This window comes from Carassius gibelio, chromosome A17 (assembly GCF_023724105.1).
Source record: "Carassius gibelio isolate Cgi1373 ecotype wild population from Czech Republic chromosome A17, carGib1.2-hapl.c, whole genome shotgun sequence".
NCBI lineage: Eukaryota > Metazoa > Chordata > Actinopteri > Cypriniformes > Cyprinidae > Carassius > Carassius gibelio.
Window position 1 is genome coordinate 10,190,366 of NC_068387.1, and position 14,451 is coordinate 10,204,816.

General features: G+C 40.9%; 1 pseudogene; it reads right to left on the minus strand.

Annotated features, from left to right (window-relative positions):
* LOC128031606 (mitochondrial 2-oxodicarboxylate carrier-like) overlaps nucleotides 1–14,451 on the minus strand; it is a 31,803-nt pseudogene that overhangs the window by 3,850 nt on the left and 13,502 nt on the right.

Here is a 14,451-nt window from a genome sequence, read left to right on the forward strand (position 1 = left end):
GTTTATACATGTGGAGCAGGCGTATGGTAACATTTCCATTAAACAAAATTAACTTTTGTTTAGGAGTTAAGCCCTGCCGGATGTGTAATCGGAACCTTTGAGGATGTGATGGAGAGTAAACAGGGAAGGTATTAGTGAGGTTTATATTAGCAGCTCCTCTCCTTCTCTCTCACTCTTTGTTAATGTGCATGATTGACCCCTCCTTTAATTTGCTTAGCTACATGTTCAGTCATCAGCCTGTAAATAGATATTTAAAAAAAACAACAACTCTGGATTTAGTTTCCCTCTTAGACAAAAGTTATATGAGATGAACAACACCTTACCATCAATGTAGTTTTGTATAAACAGTTAAACTATGCTGTTTTGGACCCTTTTGACTCTCAGTGTATCGACAAATCAATCAAAATATTATTTAAAAGATCTTTTCAGATGCAAAAAAAAAAACAAAAACAAAAAACAAAAACAAAAACAAACAGGTTTGGAATGACATGAGAGTGAGTAAATGGAATAACTTAAATTTTTAGGTGAACTATTCCAAAATCTATTTTGGGTGCTCTGAAACTGACATACAGGACTGGCAGGTATGGCATCTTTAACATTGAAGTAGAAACCAAAGTAGATCATGTTGAAAATGCCATGCTGTCCTAGGGTGGAGGTCAGGCCCTTATTAAGCCCGAGGAGACTGAAGCCATCTGTGTTTATAATCATTCTGGCCTGAGCAAATGAAGAGGGTTGCTGCAAGGAGAAACAGAGACCAAAAATATTAGGATCCTCAAAATGAATAACTAAGACATTTTGTAAAAAGACCAAGACAAAAACAATACCAAGATGACAATTAATGGCTGTAGTCTCTCACCACTTTGAATCCCCGTTGGCCTGTAGGCTCACTTTCACCACTTCAAATGGATTTACAACCAGTGCCTCGGTTAACCCTGACCCCAGGCCAGCCACAGAGAGAGCTTAGCATATTGAAGCAGGCAGAATTACATTACAAGAGAACATGACGCCACAATACAAACGAGAAACACAAAGACTATAAAGAAAGTCACTCTGTGTTTAATTCAGAAAATACTTTTTTAGATGACCAGTCAACACTTAAGGTATGCCACACAAATCACATAACTCAAAGGAACAAGGCTACTGTGACACTTAGCCTTTTAGAAACGTGTATGTCCAGATGCAGTGCTTGATTTTAACCCACAAATGGATGATTGAAACTGCCACCATCAATCTTCCTAAGAGGTTAGAAAGAAAACTCTGACAGGAATCAAAGATGAATGAACTGGCTCAATCAGAATGACTGGGTCAAAGATAAAGTACTTCATATGTTGCAATAACAGCTCAACACAAATGTATGATGGAGCTAAAGGTTTCACAATTTCATACTAGCTGAACAGAGAAACATTGGCCGCATAATTCCCCAAATTAACAGCATGTTAATGTGTTCATGTTGGCATAGTTCATGTCTTTTGATGAAAAATGTAATTTCAGTTTAGTTAATAATTTGGCATGCCATTTTAATTTGTTGTGCATTTTTCACTGATTACAATGTCTGACTGCAGTGTCAGACTGTATCAGGCACAAATTTCATAAAACGTATAACATTTTTCAGTTTAAATGTGTATCAAACATTTTCAGTGCCTTAGAGACTCAATATACCATTAAGGTTTTTTCTTTCTTTCTGTAAAGCCTCTTATGCTCACCAAGGCTGTTTTTTTAATACAGTAAAACAAAAAAATACAGTATATTATTTGAATATATTTTAAAATAGAATTTATTCCTTTGATTGTCAGGATCATGGCCCTGTTTTGTTGTGGTTTGCCGTCTCTGTTCCTGGTTTTCCTTATATAGACTTTTTCCTGTCCTCGTTTAAATTATGATTCCTAGTACCTGTGTTTGTTAATTATGTTTGTCGGTTCTACTTGTTATTTCTGAATGTATCTCTAGTATGGATGTACCCTGTGTTTCATGGATTAAAGGTCCCGTTCTTGTGATCTCATGTTTTAAACTTTAGTTAGTGTGTAATGTTGTTGTTAGAGTATAAATGATATCTGTAAAATTCTAAAGCTCAAAGTTCAATGCCAAGCGAGATTTTTTATTTAACAGAATTCGCATACAAAAACCTGTTTGGACTACATCCCTCTAGTTACTGCAGTAATGACGTCACTGTGGCGGGGGGGGGGGGGGGGTGGTTTAGCGAAGTCTGCAGCGGGAGAGAGAATCAGGAGACGAGCGGTAAGTGAGTGGTTTGGGCAAAAACTATCAACACCTGTTTCTCGTTTCAGTAATTGGCGCGGAGAGAGTATAAAACGCCAGGAGACAGAATCAGTTGAGAGAGAGACGGACTGCTGACGGGAATCGGAAACCGGAAAGAGTAAACCGGAAGTGTTGTGCGAACGTGTTGATGTCAGAGTAAAAGTCACCAGTTGGTGTTTGTGAAGTTTGAGTTGAAGTTTGAGTTAATAAATACGTCAGCAGTCCAGCCGACCCCTTTGTCCTCTTCCTTTCCTCCGACAAACTATTACACTGGTGCCGAAACCCGGGAGGAAGAAGGACCGCCGCCGCCGCCATGCAAAGCCCGTCCTCCACGTTGCTTACGGACATCATCGCCTCCCTCGCGGTCCTGCACCGCGAACAACACCAGGCCCTGCTGGACTTAAGGACCGACCAGGAAAGGTGCTTCCATGCCATTGTCCAGGCCCAGCAGGAGGGCCGCGAGAGGTTCCGGAGCTGGATCAATCGGGAGGTTTGCGCCGAGGCCGCCGGGCCGCCCACCGCACCCATGCACCTGCCGCTGCACAAGATCGGGCCCCAGGACGATCCGGAGGCATTCCTGGAACTCTTCCAGAAGTCGGCGGAGGCGTGCGGGTGGCCCCACGAACAGTGGCCGGTGCGCCTCATCCCCCTGCTCTCCGGCGAAGCCCAGGTGGCCGCGCAACAACTTCCGGTGGCGAACCTCCTGGTCTTCGATGACCTGAGGAGGGCCATCATCCAGCAGATCGGCCGGTCGCCCGAGCAACATCGCCAGCGCTTCCGGTCCCTGGACTGGGGCGAAGCCGGTCGGCCCTTCGCGATGGCCCAACAGCTCCGGGACTCCTGACGCAAGTGGCTACTGGCCGAGGGAAGTGACGGGGAGCATGTCATCGACCTGGTGGTGCTTATTATTCAATTCCGGGGACAAAAGCATAGTGTAGAGGTGGCGGTTAGTCCCCACCTCTGGCATCCGATAATTTTGGGAACGAATTGGCCCGCGTTTACGGTTTTATTGGGGTCGTTATGTGCGGATGCCTCTTGGGGAAATAAGGCACAGAAGGAGACCGCGCGGGTACAGGTGGGAGAAACAGAGCAAGGACCGCTGGGTTCTGCTTCAGAGGAACCGAACGAAAACGGGAGACTGATTCTCTCGGAGCGTGATGACTTTCCTCTGGAGCAGTCTAATCCTATAGTGGGCCATTTGGGACAGGCAGCAACACTGAATCGCCTCATGACCCATTTCTTTTGGCCGGGCATCCGTGGCCCTCCGCAACATTTCCGCTAAAAGTGGGAGGAGGGACCATCTCAGGGCAAAAACGAAATTCAGTATGTGCTGGACTTGAGAACAAAACTCCACACGTTGGGGCGGCTATCAATGGAGAAATTGTTACAAGCCCAGGACCGCCAGAGCCAACTGTATAACAGGAGAACTAGACTACGCAAATTTGCACCGGGAGAGAAAGTACTTGTATTACTCTCAATGTCGAGCTCTAAATTAATGGCTAAGTGGCAGGGACCGTTTGAGGTCGCACGACAAGTTGGAGATCTCGATTATGAGGTAATACGGTCCGATAGGAATGTGTCCCGTCAGATCTATCACCTCAACCTCCTTAAAAAATGGAATGAGGCGGAATCAGTGATGTTGGCAACGGTGATCGGGGGGGAGGATGATCTCGGACCAGAGGCGAATATCAAACCACAATCCCTCGCCCTGGCTCCAGGTGGAGATCACCTCTCGCCGTCCCAACTCACTGATTTAACTAAATTACAGGCAGAGTTTTCCGACGTCTTCTCGTCCCTACCGGGCCGTAGTAACCTGATTCAGCACCATATCGAAACCGAGCCGGGCGTGGTAGTTCGCAGCCGGCCGTATCGCTTACCTGAGCACAAGAAAAAAGTAGTTCAGGCTGAATTAGGCGCTATGCTTGACATGGGGGTAATAGAAGAATCCAACAGTAACTGGGCGAGCCCAATAGTTTTAGTTCCGAAAACGGACGGCTCAGTCCGGTTCTGTGTGGATTATCGCAAGGTGAATGCTGTGTCGAAATTCAATATGTATCCAATGCCGCGGGTTGACGAGTTGCTTGATCGACTAGGCACGGCTCGTTTTTATTCGACATTGGACTTAACAAAGGGCTATTGGCAGATCCCCTTGTCTCCATTATCCAGAGAAAAGACAGCTTTCACAACGCCGTTTGGATTACACCAATTTGTTACCCTTCTGTTTGGCTTGTTCGGGGCATCAGCTACCTTTCAGTGCCTCATGGATAAGATTCTGCGGCCCCATGCTGCATATGCGGCTGCCTACCTGGATGATATCATTATGTTTAGTAATGATTGGCAGCGGCATATGCAGCATCTGAGGGCTGTCCTGAGGTCGCTGATGGGAGTGGAAGCAAGGTATCTGGGCTTCCACTTGGGGCATGGACAGGTGGGTCCCCAAATTGATAAGACAGCCGCTATTGCAACCTGCCCACGTCCCAAGACCAAAAAGGAGGTAAGGCAGTTCTTGGGGCTGGCGGGATATTATAGACGGTTTATTCCTAATTATTCGTACCTCACCAGCCCTTTAACTGACCTTACTAAAAAGGAGGTGCCAGATACGGTCCAGTGGACGGAGCCGTGTTTAGCGAAGTCTGCAGCGGGAGAGAGAATCATGTCGTTTCATGTCATCGAAACGCTGTTATTTTAATCTCGGAGTCCAATCATCTTTGTTTGGCCTTCCCAGGGACGCTGTACTTGGAGATTAATGGTTACAATTTATGTTTAACTCGGTTCCTGAAAATTATAATCCACATGTAAAACTATGCGCAGCACATTTTGATGAGGATAGCTTGCTGAGTACTGCTTCCTCAATCTCAATTAGTTAAATGCCGGATTCACACAAATATTATTCCTGAAAGATGGAGCAGTTCCCTCTTTGTCTGGAGAAGGAGTTGTTTGTGGACCACAACTGGTAAGTGTATTTTATTATTTAAGTTGGTGCGTTTAACAGTTTCTGTAACTTATTACTCAAAGGGCAACGCTGTTTAGCTTTGTTAACTAGATGTTAGGGCTGTGCACCATGGCTGAGGGTGATCTTAGGATGGAGCTGGATAGAAAGGGGAAAAGGATTTAATTGACTGGGAGACTGACCTGCTCCCTCTACTCCCTCCCTCTTGGACTGCGGTTTCCACATCCTGCCTGGAGAGGGCTCTGGTTCCCTAGCCCTCAGCCTACCATCAATTTGATGCAAGCACTGAGGGTCTGCCATTCTCCCTCGTTGCCCTGGCTGGAGAATCCCTAACCTCCGCCTTGGCCCGTAGACCCAGCGGCTCCACCTTGGTTCCTAGCTTCCTCGCCTCAACCATCACCTGTTGAGCCACCAGCTCCACCAGGCTCCATCATCCCTCCGGCTCCACCTCAGTCTGGCATCTACCCACCATCACATATGGAATCTACTCCTCTGGCTGCACCTCGTCACTCCTTCCCACTGGCTCCATTGCACTCCTTCCGTCTGCCAGCTCCACCTTGGTCCTCAGTTACCCTGGCTCCACCGAGGATCTCTAGATCTCTGCCTCCGCCTCATTCACCAGAGCCCTTGGCTCCACCTGGACCCCCCAGATCCTCGGCATCCACCTGACTTGATGGCACTCGGGCTCCTACACCACCTGCTCTGCAGCCGTTTGTCAGCCCCCTGAAGTCAACTGCAATTACTCTTCCATGGTTCTTCCCTCCATCAGCTCCACTTTGGGTCGACATTATGGCTGTGGCCTGGGGTCAGCTCCTCCTGCTCCAAGTACTTCCTGTCTTCTCCCTGGACTGTGTCTGCCGGCCCCCTCCCAGGTTGTCCGTCCTTCTCCTGAGCCACCTCCCAAGTCCCCTCCCCCGTTGTTCTACGGTGAAAGGATGCGCCTTCCTGTCTTCATTTAGTTTAATTATGATTCGTAGCGTCTTTGTCAGTTAAGTATCCCCAGTGTTTAAGTCCTTGCCTTTGCGTTCTGTGTTCGTTGGTTCTACTTGTTATGTTTGAATGTTTCCTACCGTCTCCAGTGTGGATGTACCCTGTGTTTCGTTTACTCATGCCTCCTGCGTGCTTCCTAGATAGCAAATTGTGACAGTGATGATAATCTTATGATGAACCTTATATCTTATTATAATGAAAACAGTAACTGCTTATTATTTTTATGGAAATGGTGATAATTTTTTTTCAGGATTCTATGAATAATAGACAGCTCAAAAGAAGAGCATTTGTTTGAAACTGAAAAAAAGATGAGTACTTTAATATTTATTATTGCTGATAGTGATTATTTATATGACATTTTTTACAATTATTATTTTACATATCATGTACAACTAAATCAGGTTTTCTTCTCATTGTCAGTGAATCAGTAATATATTTCAGTAATTTTAGATTACAATGACTTAATCATCATAAGGTTGTGTCTTTATCTCGTTATCGACAATAAAGAATAACATTAATCAACAAACATTTCCATCAGTAATTTTGAGGAAGATTAACACTGCTAAATGGACAAATAAAATATGTAGTAGGCTTTTATTCTTATGATTTGTAGCTCTCCGTTCAAGCACTTGACCTGTATGTCTGCAGGCTTCAGGCCTACTTGGAGAGTGACAAAGGAGATCTTTGAGTGTGTTTGCATAAGGTGAGCTGGGGATAGTCCACACCCAAACCCTCGATTAATGTGAAATTGTGTGTGTGTTGATTACACTTGCACATTTTGTCTTTTTGTGTGTGTGTATGCGTAGCCATGTATACAAGCTTGTGCATACACTGCAAGACAGTGTGAGAGCCTCATTACTCATTTTCTGTCTGAAAACCGGACATCTCTTTGACCGTGTTTACAGAGCCAGCCATGCGCTCTTTCATTTTTTATTTGTCATATTACTGCATGTCTTCATCAATCATACTGAGTCGTTTCAGCTGGGGGGCGGAGCCACAGCTCAATCGCTCTGTTGAATTCACTTATGGGCTTGGAAATGATCTCACTCCACCCCCTGCCTCTCACACACTCCATACATCAATCTTCCCAGCGCCTGTGGGCTCTGTGCAGATTGACATCTCTAGCTAGAGAGGGCGGAGATAGGTGTGATTGATAATTCAGGTGAATGTTTTGCCCATTCTTGACTGTTAGATGAGGCAGAGGTTGTGAGTTCCGCTGCAGGGCTCAGTCGTGAAGCCTGATGCCACTGATAGACTGCTGTCAAAGTAATGTCAAAGCTATGTTTGACATGCCTTGCTGAGCCGCATTCGTCTCGATTACAGTTAGTTCCCGCTGCCAGCACGCCATGTAATGAGGAGAGTGCTTCGCTTGACTGTGAATATGATTGCGTGTGTGTATATATCTTGCCTGTATCAGATGACTTACCATGCCAGGTGACAAAGAAGTAAAGCTCAACTGCTTCTTGTACTGCTCAAAAAGGTAAGAAACTGCAAAGAAGATCAGGACAACCTGTCAGGAAGTGTTTTCAGACACAACATGCATTCACATATATGCATACAGACAAGATGAATGCTCACACCCTAAGCAAACAAAGCTCAACTGTAGTGAATGAGAACACTCAAGCTGTCAACATGACACTGAGCAAACACAAATACACACATAGATGACAATTAGGATGATGTATAATTCTTTATATTAGTAAAGATTTGCTCAGCTTGACAGATATTAGATCATAAAACATTGGAGGAATGATGGAGGCCTGTTAATAGGTTTAAATCAACAGAAGCGGAGAATCATGGATTCATGTTGAATGAATAGAAAATTCTCTCATTATTTATGTCCTTACAAATCCGTATGATTTGTTCTGTGTTACACAAAAGAAATTCAGAAAAATATCCTAGCTATCATCGCCAATGACACCATTACGTTGAGCGCAAAAGAACCAGTGAACTGTTTTCTTCAACCGGTTTATTGAATCGAACTGTCCAAAAGAACTACTGGTGATCCGAAAACCGATTCAACCGGTTCTTGACTCGTGAACGAGTCATTATCTGGCTCGGCTCGGTGTTCATCTTCGGTTCTCTCTTCTCAGCAGTTCAGACAGTGTACTGTTTGAGTAAATGAATTACTCTGGGATATTAGTTTATTTGAACTCAGAGGGAGTCAGCCACATTAAAAAAGTTAACAGCTTAAGTCATTTGTGGATTAATGCGTATTGGAGACGTACTGTTTAAAACGATTCAGTTCGATTTGTTGAACTGGTTAAAAAAGATCCAGTTACATCGAATGATTAGTTTGCGAACCGCATATGAACTCTCTCATAACAGACACGGAAGAGAAGACAATGAATAATAAAGTCGTAGTTTTTGCTAATTTTGGACCAAAATGTATTTTCGATGCTTCAAAAAATTCTAACTGACCCTCTGATGTCACATGGACTACTTTGATTATGTTTTTCTTACCTTTATGGACATGTGGTTTGGAATGACATGAGGGTGAGTTATTAATGACATAATTTTGATTTTTGGGTGAACTATCCCTTTAAAAGCTCCAATCCACATTCACTGGAAGAAAGTCACCAGAATATTATTGAGAATGTATCTTTTTGTGCACCACGTAGAAAATAAAGTCAAATGGGTTGAATTACATTATTACATGGTCACAGAATTTTCATGTGAATTTTCATGTGAACAAGTCCTTTATGGTAAAGGCTAAAGCATGTTGAGTCTACAAATCCAAAGCTTTCCAATAATGGAATTAAACCCCTTCCAGATGTTTTTAAGATTGGAAAAGTGAGACATTAATGTGCTCAGTTTCCTTTCAGACAACCATATATGAAGGTGCCTATAACCAGTGGCCTAAAGCCACAGTGAGTGCTCATCTAAACTCAAGAGTATATGTATGTACTGTTTATATATGATACTGAAGTGAGGCCGGTAGCAATCTTTGGCCATTTAGGTCAATATTGGGAGTTTTCAACAGCAAACACATGTGGCATGACGACAAACATAGAGAGAGGCAAAGTATTTTTGATCCTCCAGGCTAAAGCCGGTACTCTGAGGACATATGTATGTGGTCTCTGTGTTTGCTTACACTCAGAAGGCCAGGTTTCAAAGATCAGATCGTATATGGTTTGTGATGAGTTTAAGCTCAAATCAGATGTGATTCCTGTTACCTTCACTGCTCTCTTTGGAGTCTTGGCCAAAATAGGGAAGAAGGATTCCCTTGTAGAAGCCAAACACTCTGTTGAGGAAAAGTCATCACTCGGTTTGAAACACTTGATAAATAAATGAAGATTCATGTACGAGCCACATTTAAGCGTCTATTTGGCCAATTATGTGTGCAGTAATGAAACAACAAAAACAATTTGGATCTCATATAAAATTAATTTCAATATGGAATAACACTGATGGTAAACATCAAGGCTAGACTGTATGGGTGATTTGCCCCAATATGTACTTTAACTAATTATGTACTAACCTCTTACCACTTGATTTTAACATAATTACAAACAAAATGATTGAAACTGTGACACCCAAGAATACCATAACAAGTAAATATTTGTATTCCATTTTCTCAATTTTTACAAATAAGCAAGTAAGAAAGTAAGTAAGTAAGTAAAAACATGTTTTAAAGTACATTTAGACATTTTGGTAGCAAGCAAAAAAATTTATAAAATGAATAATAAATAAATAAATAAATAAATAAATAATGGTCACCTTATATTAAAGGAAAAGCTAAAGCTAAACAAAATTTTATATGATCTGAGGTTGATGATACATTTTGAAGGTTAAGCACGTACTTGGAAAAAATAATATAGCATGGAAAAATATTCACTGCATCAATAAATGGAGCATTGTGAAAGCATAATGGAAGACCAAGTGGCAGATAATGCAACAAATATATATATATATATATATATATATATATATATATATATATATATATATATATATATATATATATATATATATATATATATATATATTATTTAAAAAAAAATTATTATTTTTTTTTTTAAATATTAAAAATAAATATATAAATATAAATTTAATATAAATACATAAATGTAGATTCAATGTAAAACCAGAAAGATTTAACTATGACTGATTATTGATTGTCTGATTGATTGATGCAGCTTAATTATTGGAAGAATCTTGACTGAATTTGTGTTTAGGCTTTATCCTAATTGGTGCAACCTATCTAAAGTGTCAAAACTTGCTTAAAGAGGTGGTTCAGTGTTTTTTTAAAATCTAGTCTTGATTCTGTTAACATATAAAATGCATTATTTTTCACATCATTTATCTTTATTCCACACTGCTCTGTATCTTCTCTGAGAAACACACTGATCATTTCCTTATTTTACGAAGCTCCTTCTTCAGAAATAGGCGATGGCCTCTGATTGGTTAGCTAGCCCAGTGTGTTGTGATTGGTCAAACCGCCCCGAGCACGCGTCTAAACACCCCCCCCCCCTCACCTCAGCAGCATGTGCTCCGGATGTATTGTAAACGTCATTAATCTCGCTTATCAATTTGAGCCCGATTGAGAAGCAGAGAATATTATCGAAGAGGACTGTGCAGAACCTGTGCAAGCATGGCTTTTAATGGTAGGCCTATGTTTTTTGTTTGTTTGTTTTCTAATACTTTTAGATATGCTGGAATTTGTAAATGCTGCAGCTTATTTTAGCTTTTAATATATGGTTTTATTAACTGCACACGCATCCATGTGCACCTCTAGTTTTCTCTTCCTCTTCTCTAAAGCAATACATCATGACCCATTGCTGCCTTTTCACAAGGGCGGGGTTTATCTGGGTTTGTGATGTCATAAACCTGGGAAGTAACTCATGGGGCCCTATTTTAACGATCTGAAACGCAAGTGTCAAAGCGCGAAGCGCAAGTAAGTTTGTGGGCGGGTCTCGGCGCTGTTGCTATTTTCCCGGCGGGATAAATGGCTCTTGCGCCCGGCGCAAATCTAAAATGGGTTGGTATGATGTAGCTTCATTATTCATAGGTGTGGTTTGGGCATAACGTGAAATAAACCAATCAGAGCGTCATCCAACATTCCCTTTAAAAGCAGGTGCGCAAGTTCCATTATGGATTGCTATTATTATGGCATATTTACCAGGCGCACGCCAAGAGCGGTTCACAGCCGAGCAGACTGATGTTCTTGTAAGAGCAGTGAAAGACAGAGAAGTTGTGTTGTATGGGGATGGGAGAAACCCACCCAAAATTGCGTCGGTTAAACAGGCGTGGGAGGAAATAGCCACAATTGTTTCATTGATTTTTTTTCCTGGATGTTTATAAGATGTCCTTATATACATATATGTCTTGCCACTATAGGGCAAACAGGTCTGATCCTTAATTACTACAATTAGCCTGAATAATTTGTAAGCTAGATTTATGCCTATTTTTTCACATCTTCGTGGCACACCACAATGATTTCCGTCATCTCATGTGTTAATATTTTTTCAGTGTAACAGTTTATGATTTGCAAAAATAACTGTTGCATCTGTGTAGATTACATGAGCAAAGTGTATGCGCGTTGTGCACGCTATACATTATGGTCAAGCATGCGCCCTTAAAATAGCATAATGAACAACGCGCAACGCGCCACTTACTTTAGACTAGGTTTTTTCTGGTCAGTGGCGCAATTGTTTAATGGAACAGCAAAATAGCACCAGGGATTGTTTGCGCCGGAACACGCCTCCTTTTTTGCGCTGAAACGCCCAGGGAGCGCAAGTTCATTCACTAGTTTAGCGACGTGCTTCTGTGGAGGGAAAAGCGCGCTTTGCGCGGGTGCAAAATAGGAATGACACATGCGTCGGTGTACAAAGTCAATTGCGCTGGGTGCAAGATAGGGCCCATTGTAGTCCCTACCAGCAGTTTTGGTAGGCATTCAACTACCAGAATTTTAAAAGATGATATCCCCGTTTGCATTGAACTTTTAGCTTCGTAACTTTGCAGATATTGTTTATCCTCAAAGACCAACATTACACACTAACTAATATTAAAAAAGTTACATTTCAATGAACCACCCCTTTAAGTAAACGACCAAGTGGCTAGATATGACTAATATTTGCAACTATCACACATCTTGACTCATGGTGTTACACATAATAATGCTGAATCCTACGCTGATGTGTGAATACTATGGAAATCCACCCCCATTATCATCTATTGAGCTCAGCTTCGTGGTAATACACTAATGTTTCCAGGGTACTGTTTCTAAACCAGAACAGGTTAAACTGGTCTAAACACACAAACAAGCACTTATGAATGAAAAACAAAAGCCCTCAACCAAAGGATCTACATTTTTAGGATTTCAATGTCTAAAAAGATTGCGAAAGCCAAACCATCTCTTGGCATTAGAGTCAAAACAGGTGAGATTCTTCAGCTTCTGCTATATAATTAATAATGAGTTATTAAGAACGCATAACTGACACAGTATTGCTTTAAAGAAAGCAGCTTCAAGGGATACTTATCAAATAATAGAGTGTGAACTGCAAATAGACATAGACAGTAACATAGACAGGTTATCTGTATGATAAGCAAATGAACACAAACAGTCTTTGTCTTCCAACAGCATTACCATTTATATCTTTTCTCATTTGAATATACTGAGAAAGATGATAAATGTTTGAATTAATCTAGATATAACCATACATCAAGGCTACTTGCATAACTGTCATGATACAGGTTTAACGTTTTAACAGCACAAATTGTATTTCAAACTTTAGATGATCCAAATGTGTTGGCCTACCATACTGTATCTTAACAGAAAATATTTTTATTTTTTTAAGTGTGACAGTCGAATATTTTCTTTGATTTTAAATATCATTCAGGATCTAATTGGCATCCTCAACCTGCTTAAGCAAACGGTGTCCAAAATAAATGTCCAGATTTTGAGATTCCAGTCTGATCAATGCTTCAGCACGTTCACGCCACCCCTAAATGCAGACATGTGCACTTTGAGATCAGACATTGTTTGGAGAGCACATGTACTTTTTCTGAAGCTGAAACCTGACTCTGTTATGCTTTCTGTCAAGCTGAAAGTCAGGACAAGCCTGAGCAAGGGGAGACACCTGAGCTTTTCTTCTTGCTCCTCATTCTCTCATACACAAAACTCTGCAGTATGGTAAAGAGCTAACATTTACCTAGAACTGTGTGTGTAGTTTCGGTATTGTAGTAATATGTCAATAAGAAAAGGTCTGTTATCGGATTTATTGTGGTGCGATACAATTGGTTAGTAGGAACGACAATAAATATTGATCCCTAAAATCATCAGGTCATTCTGCCTCTTTTTTAGAGCTGTACTAGCTAAACTTTTTTGTCGACTTTTCATCAAAGAAATCAAAAGACGATTTAATTCTTTGAAGTCCACATTATACCAATTTTAAGAATTAAAGTAAAGATGAGGATTATACTATTTTGTTTAGAATTTGGAAGAAGTTAACCTGGAAACAACAGAAAAAAAGAGAAGAAAAAAAAACGAATGAGTGAACAGATGCAGTCATTATTATTATTTTTTATCATCAAATTAAATCATGGCTCAGAAATGTTCTATGAAATAGGTATTTAATGTTTAGGGCTGTCAAAAAATTATGAATAACCTGGTATGTTTATTAATCGAATTATCACCACATTTATCAATGTTAATTTCTACATACAGATTATATAGATTTATACAGATTATAAATACACTAGTGCTGTCAATCGATTAAAAAAAATTAACTAATTAATCGCACAATTTTTTAAAATTAATCGCGATTAATCGCGATTAATCACAATTAAAAGACTGAAACTTTTTGGATATGTAAATGTAAAATGTAAATAATTAATGTAAACTCAAGACAAAGAAACTATTTAAATTCAAAATATGATTGTTTATTGGAATTTTTGTTTAACTTGTAACACAGATTTTCTCATGTAAACAACATACCTGCAATAAACCATCAATATCCTCCAAATTAACTGTTGGCTTGAAAGCCATATTTATTACAGAAATAAAAACACAGGCATGTAAGTACCATTTGAATTTCAAAACAATCAATGCCAATAAAAAACAAAAATGATTTCCATGTTGAATTCTAAGTGGACTGCAAAAAAATTCCAAAGTATAGTCATTGCCACTGCTTTAAGTGGGCCGGTATGCACCGGTACTCAGTACGGCCACTTCCAAATATAGCTCTTGAGCGTACCGCCACCTCTCCGTGTGCCCAGAACGTGCTTGTAGCGTACCGGTACGCTCATTTGGA